The sequence below is a fragment of the Sinocyclocheilus anshuiensis genome, unplaced genomic scaffold (assembly GCF_001515605.1).
Source record: "Sinocyclocheilus anshuiensis isolate Anshui unplaced genomic scaffold, SAMN03320099.WGS_v1.1 scaffold335, whole genome shotgun sequence".
Lineage (NCBI taxonomy): Eukaryota > Metazoa > Chordata > Actinopteri > Cypriniformes > Cyprinidae > Sinocyclocheilus > Sinocyclocheilus anshuiensis.
The window spans coordinates 1,978,995-1,987,674 of NW_015548239.1; the positions used below are offsets into that span (position 1 = coordinate 1,978,995).

Genomic DNA, 8,680 nt, shown 5'->3' on the forward strand with positions numbered 1-8,680 from the left:
CAAGTGCTCATCACTCTTTAGCTCCGCCCACGGCGCGCCTCCAGGAGCTCGGCTGTTTTCGGAGAGAATCGGAAAGCTGTATTTTTCTTTTATAAATATGATAAAACTAAAGACTCTTTGGAGCTATGATGAACGATGCTATACTACTCTATAGGTACTCAAGATCAACATGAGATTGGGTGAAACTGTGTGTGTTATGTCCCTTTTAAACTAAAGTTACATATAAAATATAGAAGCGACAGCGATAATTTACAATAATAATCAATACTACAATAGTATATAAATAATGATAAAATAACACTGTTTATAAAGTCTAATTACTATTGATTATGTTACAATATTAGAAATTACATGGCAAATACAAGAAACAAAGATGAAATATAAACTTGTGAAATATTAAACAATAATGAAAAACACACTTTTTAAATAACGCATTGTGAAAGAGGCAAACAATGTACCACAAGAATTATGCATAAAAGCTGCAATGAAGGTGTTTAAAAGGGCACTGTTAATTCTGAGGGAATAACATTTTTGTTCATCATCTTCATCATCATCATAACCTCCTCAAAAAAAAAAAGACTTCAATTTTTTAGTAATAAACAACTTATTTTTAATGAAAGACAATATAAGGATCTTTTGAATAGATTTTATTAGCATCTTGCTCATTTGTTGTAAATTCTCTGATTGTCCACATAAGCACATCAGAGTGAGCTTATTTCAGTGTGTTTGTATTTTGTATTTTGGTGTATGTGTGTATAAACGCGTCTGTGCTGCCCAGACTAACCCTGTGTGTCCTCTGTGTTTGTAATGAGCTGATTAATAATGGTGTATTTGATTTGATGTTTCAGAGCTTGATTTATGAAACATTAAAGGTTTTTGTGTGTCTGTGCTTTCTTTGTGTGTGTTTGAGAGGTCAGTGTGAACATTATTTGTGTCTAAGGAATTTACATTTTGGCTGTGTTCTTGTGTGCAAATTGTCTTCTTAAGCTGTGCAGAAAGCTGCAAACTCAGTAACAGAACAAGATGTCATTGTCCACCAACCCGAAGTACCCTGAAGAAAGAAAAACACATTGACTATACAGCTACAGCCCAAAAGCACAGATATTTGTAGAGAAATTATAAACATATGCTCATATAACACATCTCACCATCTCTCTCAGTAAGCATGGCAGGACAGTTGGCATGTCATAGCTGCAGCTGAATTTCACACAGCACAGCATCAACTGTCCCATCTGCAAGAGGGATCTCTGAGGAACAGAAAAAAAAGTATATTAATGAAGGAGACAAGGCTCTTTTAATTCATTTACTGTGTGTTACATGCACACATTGGTGTCCCAAAAATGCTGAAAATTTACTCACCCTCAGGCCACTCAAGATGTAGATGAAGTTGTTTCTTTATCAGAACAGACTTGGAGAAATTTAGCATTACATCACTTGCTCACCAATAGATGCTCTGCAGTGAATGGGTGCCGTCAGATTGAGAGTCCAAACAACTGATAAAACATCACAATAATCCACAACATGACTCCAGTCCATCATTTAATGTCTTTTGAAGTGAAAAACTGCATGTTTGTAATAAACAAATTCATCATTAAGATGTTTTTAACTTCAAACCGGTGCTTCTGGCTAAAACACCAGTCCTCTATCCAATAACATTGCTTTCTCCAGTGATAAGGTCATATTGTCTGAATCAGGAGAAATATACAGATCCGCAAAGCGCCGTTTAAAAGTGAAAACAATCTAGAATAGTTCTAAACAAATATGCCGGTGGATTTTGATGTGAGAGGACACCAGAGGATGTATTTTCATTGGAGGAAGCATTACTGAGGATTATGGACTGGTGTTTTGGCCAGAAGCGACGGGTTAAAATTAATACACCTTAATGATGGATTTGTTTCTTACAAACGCACAGCTTTTCACTTCACAAGACATACACTGATGGGCTAGAGTTGTGTGAATTACTGTGGATTATTGTGAGGTTTCTATCAGCTGCTTGTACTCTCATTCTGACGGCACCCATTCACTGCAGAGGATGCATCAGTGAGCAAGTGATGTAATGCTAAATTTCTCCAAATCTGTTCCGATGAAGAAAGAAACTTGAGTAAATTTTCATTTTGGATGTGCTTTTCCTTTAAGGTACATTAACAATATGGTCACACAAATTTCTGACTTTATCACAAAATGTTTTCATTGGGGAGAGGTAACCCCCAATAACCAAAACTAGCAGGTACAATTTATTGTAGGCTTATTTATTGTAGCAAATTTAGTTTTAGAACTTGTTTTAGAAATTTTAATAGATAATCTGTTAAGGGAATAGATTTTTCCCTATAGATTTATATTACAACTGTGGCATGTTGTAGGCAGCTATTGTTTCTAAATGTGCAGGCTGTTGTTTTTTCATAACAAATGCTATATATTTTAATAAAAAAAAGTAATTATTGGCCTGGTAATGATTAATAGGCTAGCCTTATTATAACAAATGCTACAGTTAAGAACTATGGTACATTTTCATAAGAGCAAGTACAAGTCAGAATCGAGAGCCGTGTAAAATGGGTTCTAATGATGAGTGATGGAAAAACCTGGCCTTCAGATATTCAGAGATGGCATAGATTAAATCATTAAGAGCCTGATGAACTGTTAAGGAGTAAGAAATAAACAATATCAATATAATAAAATGTTAGAAATTAGAACATTCTGTCAAACTATAGCCTATGAGTGCCTAAACATTATATATCCTATGTAAACAAGTAATTGTTAACTAGGCTATTAAGTCAAGTCAAGTCACCTTTATTTATATAGCGCTTTTAACAATACAGATTGTGTCAAAGCAACTGAACAGCATTAATTAGGAAAATAGTGTCAATAATGCAAAATGACAATATCAGGAAGGCTATTCCAGAGTTTGGGAGCCAAATGCGAAAATTGCAAAATACTTTATTGCAGTTATGTTATCAACAAACTTTGCATGTGTGGATGACAGCACAAAAAAAATAAAGTTTTACAAAAATACACATAAGCAACCAAACAAACCTTATGAGGGCACATGACCCGGGACTCCACTAAAGCAGTTCACACTTCAACACCCCCACCCACCCAATGTTCAAACCAAAACTACACCCTTGACACAGATCACCCTTGACAAATTTAAAGTTGGCTAAACAGGGTCAGAGATGATGAAAGAGGAGAGAGTTTGTCCAAACCCATGGCAGAAGACTGAAGTAGCTGCACTCTTCCTTCCATTCCAGATGCTTTCACGTTCTCTGCAGCTTTCTGCAACTGTGACAAGTCTAAATCCATGCCTAGAAATTCAGCATTCTGAACCCACACACAATGTATACAGTTAGTCAGATGTGAATGCTGTGTGTGAAAAGTTGCATGTGGAGTTTAGAGTGTGTGATGTGTGTTTACTTACTGAATACTCCTGAGCTGCTTCCAACAGCACAGCACCAACTCCACACACTGGGTCTAAAATCACACAATCATTCAGCTGTGGAGAGAGAGAAGTTGTTGTTTTTTTGCAGCTAATTTAATAGTAATAAAGTAAGTTTGATTAATTTTTATTAATGTGAAATTATATTATGTATAATACCAAATATCATACATTTTATTAAATAAAACATGTATAATAACCTATTAAAATTAGAGCAGCAAAAGGGTTTTGAACCTTTGAATGGTAATATGTATAGTCTTAATCCGCTTGATGTGACATTTTCTTTCTAGTTGTCAAGATAAGGACTTGTCAGGTACGAATACTTTTCCCACCCCTCACTCCAAGGAACTAGAGATGCTGTTTTAATGCTGCTGATTTATTGATTCTACTGTGTGTGTGTGTGCGTGCATTTGCCTCTTTAAAAGCTATTCTAGACCTCACCTTTTTAGGACAAAGAGAGCTCATGGCCCAGGCTATCGTAGAACGTAACCCATTGTGTTTCATATAAGTTCGACTGGCCAGAGGATGCCTGAAGATTCCACACACACTGCATTAGATCTGAAATTGATAGACTTTCAAATGTTATATGGAGAGATACTTACTTCAAGAGAGGGATGCCTACACTCTAAAAAAAAAAGGTTCTTCAGCGGTTCTTTGGAGTTGATGAGGTGCTATATAGCACCACTACCATTAGAGTGTACAATGCAATGGTCATCTCATTGTAATTGTAAACATATTAGTGCATATGTAGTATTTGTTTGCATGCATTTATGCATAAACATTTGAATGCCTGTGGTTCAGTGTGTGTTTATGCATTTATTGTCTTTTTTTATTTTATTATTTGAGTGTGCATACCTCAAGAACAGGCTCTCTTAGGTCCACCTTCCACCCAAGATCTTCTTTGATGGCCATCCCAATGATACGACTCAGTCTCTAAACATACACACAGAAACACAAGTCAGGTTTATAAATGCATATATATTTTTTATCAAAATATAGTGGTGTCCAAATTTGACACCACCAATTAAAATGATTATTTTTAGCATTTTTTACAATTAGAGACATTTTAGTTACAATTGATATTGCAATATTGACATTGATATTACATAACAATTTGCATTTAAAAATGTAAACATTAGCTTAATTAATCATTAACATTTTTTATCCTCAAGTGTCTGTTTATTACAAGGTTTAAATTAGACTGCATTATACAGAACACTTAAAAATAAAAAATTACACAGAGCAATTAAAAATTGTATATAAAAAAAAATAAACACCTGAGAGGTATAAGAGTGGGCAATGACTCCACTACAGCGGCAGCTCACTCTGAAGGACGGTGTGTGCAAACTGTCCTCCTCATCCTCTCTCTTTTTCTCTTCTGTCCACGCTGCTGGCTGCACTGAAGCTCTTGCTGTAGGACTGTCCAGTTTAGGAAGGTCTGCCTCCAAACGTCTGGATCTCCAACAACTCTCTGCTTTATAACAGCAGCTGTCTTTGCTATTAAAACAAGAAAAGGGAAGATCAGTAAAATGGGCTGCATGTAAGTAAAATGTAGTACACTGCACTGGTTTCTTATCTCTTGAATACCTAAATAGGCAAGTGATGCACTGAAAGCTTCTCACAACCTGCTGACTGGCTAAAACCAAATGTGATTTCACTAATGCAAATCAGACTTGCTGGAAGGTTCATAGTACGTTCACAAAAATTTTCTCATGACAGAATGGGGAGTGTTTGTTTGTCCAAGCAGATTGTTGCACACTAAATAAAAGTTGCCACACAGTCCGTTTTTTACTCTTTATGATGTCATCTTTTCTCAACCAACCAGAACACTGAATTCTCATTCATACACACCTGGGTTGTTGGGAAGTGAAATTGGTTCAGCTTTGCGCAAAAGGAGAAACGGCATCTCTGCAGACTTGAGTTGTGTCACGGTGTGTAGATCAGTGTGTAGGTTACCCGCCTGTCAAAATTAAACCTCCTGCTATTTACAGACGTTCTAAATATAGATATGATAGATATGGAGCTCTTGACATGCAATATTAATATTATCACAAGGTAATTTTTTTAAGTGTCTTAGTACTTTCCTCCATCTGTTTTTTCCCTCTTTTGCAATTTTTATTATTTTTTTTTACATTGCAGTTAAGGAATCCAGCCTAGTCTAGCCTATTCTTCATTTGACAAAATATATTGTAAATGGTTTTGTAATATTTTCCCATATTTCTCACTTTCAGGAAAGGTTTTAAATGTTTACAGTGCCTCTCATGGCCATGCAGAAAATGAACAGATAACATCGAAAATGACTTTCCATTTAGTAGAGCAAATCTCACATGTAATAGAAACAGCATTTAATTTACCTCAGTGGTAAACATGCTAAAAACAGGCCCAACCTTTCACATGTACGCAAACCCACTCAAGCTAACAGCATATTTATTGGCACAAATAAACGCACAAACATGATTAGCATTTTGTTCAGTTTATTGCTGTAAAAATTTTCCATGACCATAAAAAGTAGTTTGAAACAATGTAGCAATGGAAAAAATTTATCAGTCAGGGACAACTTTTATATAACAAAGTTTAATAAACAGAAAACAAACCGCAAATCAAAACAAGAACAAACTCCATTTTACAAAATAAATCAATTAACCTACTATGCAATTCTTTTTCTTTTAATGTCCATTGTTTTGTTTTGTTTTTACATTTTGATCAACCTTTCAATGCCCATCAGTCTGAATGTCCACAGACAGGTGTGGGGGCAAGATCTTTTATTCAGCTCTACTTCCTTACCACTGCACTCAGCTGGTCCCTGATTCGACCCAAACCATCTATCATGGTGTCCAGTGTCTCTTTACTCAGCTCCATTGTAACTGTGGACTCACTTGGACCGCCACTAATGCAAGGAGTGTCCTGGAGCTACACAGAAACACATACACAGAGTTGTGAGAGGTCTTTTGAAAGATAATTAAAAACATTATGTTAAATCTTGAATAAAAATGATTACATCAATCAAAATTAGGTCTTAAAACAATGTTGCATTCTTATTACAGATAAATATCTTTAATTAGATATCTGGGCACGTATTCACAAAACATCTTAGGCCGATTTAAGCGAAAATCGTAAAAATAATGGGCGTGTCAATCCTAAATTTAGGACTCCTAAATTTTTGCTCTAAGAGTATTTCTCAAAGCGTTTTAGTACTAAAACTAGCTCCTAAATCTGTGAAACGTTAGGAGTAGTGAAGAGGACTAAGACCAAGTCACAATCTATCCTAAAATGGCTGTTGCCGGCAATCTGCTTCTGAAGTAAATATTTTAGAAACATTTGATGATAATGACCTTTTAAAAAGGTATCACCTTTGGTTTTGGAGGTTATCCGAATTCTAAATTTTCCTTTGATTATATCCTTGTTTTCATTAACCAGTTGGGCAAGAAGTAACAGCTGGTCTTGCACCCAGTTTGTTTGGATTTTTTTTACGTTTGCATGTCTTACTATCAGCCATGATTATTCTACTCTGTTAATTAAAAGGCTGTTTATAGGCATATCCGCTAATTGTTTTTGAGAAGCACATATGTAAGAGGCTGACAATTAGCTGAACATATACTTGTTTAATTAACAAAAATTCAATTTTTTCAAAAAAATTGCCTGCATTTTTAAACCTTTATTTGAATATGGCAATATAATATTGCACTCTACAATATTTCTATGAATAAATCTCTGACAGAGACTATCAGCCAATCACTGTGTGCATAGTTAGTAAGTATGCTGACATCATCCATAGCAACGAGGTCAACCCCGCCCTTACTCTTAGCTTAAGACTTCTCTCTATTCCTTAGTAAAAGTTTGTCTCAGCAGCTTTGTGAATAGGTTTAAGAGAAAACTCTTAGCTAAAAACTTTTACTGCTATTTAGGAGAACTCTTAGTGGTAAGATAAAAGATTTTGTGAATACGGGCCCTGATGAGCCTAAATATAAATTATAGCATTGATTATGCCTGTAGCTTACTTTCATTTGCAAAGTTGGCACAGCCATACGACTCAATGAGTCGGAAGCAGTTTTCATGTCCACTCGCCACTCCAAATCAACCAGCTTTGGCTATTTCAACTATTTCACACTCACTTTGACTGGACAAAGCTTCATTTCTCCATGTGACACTGAAAATATTCACACCAAAAACAGGTTACATACTAGTCAGCAGGGTAAATTACTTAAGTAGATTTATGTAAGGGTCTGAAAGATATATCCACCTGTTTTTCAAAAGAATTTTGGTGATCAGATTTTTCAGGTTTGAGTGGAATGATTCTGGGAAAAGTGACAGGATCTGTTCTGGAGAGGTTAAATTCTGGTACACATGATGCGAGAGCATGTGAAAAGCTGTCAGCAACTGTAAATGAATAAAAATAAAGGAAATATTATAATGAACATTAATCCATTCAATCCCACTGGTAACATTTGTAACCAAAATATACCTTTGAATTAGGTCACATTTATGAGCAGCCCCGATAGCACATCACGGAGATGTCTATTTGACGTCTGCATTTAGGCCTACATCTGCAAGATGTATTTTTTTTAATAGTGTTTGATCATCTGCAATACGTCTCTGAGATGTTTCCTATCAGATGTCAAATAGGTGTTTAGATGTCGTCTTTAAGATGTTTTTTGATTTAGAATGCATGTAAAAGTGACATCTTAAAGATGTCTATCAGGGCCCGTATTCACAAAACATGGCTAAAAGTAGATCATAACTCGCCGATTTAGGAGAAAATCTTTAAAATAATGGGTGTGTCAGTCCTAAATTTTTGATCTAAAAGTATTTCACAAAGCATTTTAGTGAAACGTTAGGAGTAGTGAAGAGGACTCCTAAGTCACTAAGACCAAACCACAAACTATTCCTAAAATGGCTGTTGCTGGCAATCTGCCTTGGAACGTAACCATTTTAGAAATATTTGACGATAATGAGCTTTTATAAAGGTATCACCTTCGATTTTGAAGGTTATCCCAACTCCAAATTTTCCTTGTTTTCATTAACCAGTTGGGCAAGAAGTAACAGCTGTGCTTGTGTCCAGTTTGGTTTTCTTTTACGTTTGCATGTCTTACTATCAGCCATGATTATTCTACTCTGTTTATTAAAAGGCTGTTTATATGCATATTCACTAATTAGGAGAAGCACACATGTAAGAGGCTGACAATTAGCTGAACATATACTTGTTTAATTAGTGACACTTAGCCTGCATTTTAAAATCTTTATTTGAATGTG

The 8,680-nt window shown here is 35.4% G+C and overlaps 1 pseudogene; it reads right to left on the reverse strand.

Annotated features, from left to right (window-relative positions):
• Window positions 1-6,151: 6,151 nt before the first annotated feature.
• Window positions 6,152-8,680, reverse strand: part of LOC107654894 (COMM domain-containing protein 9-like) — a 5,204-nt pseudogene continuing 2,675 nt past the window's right edge.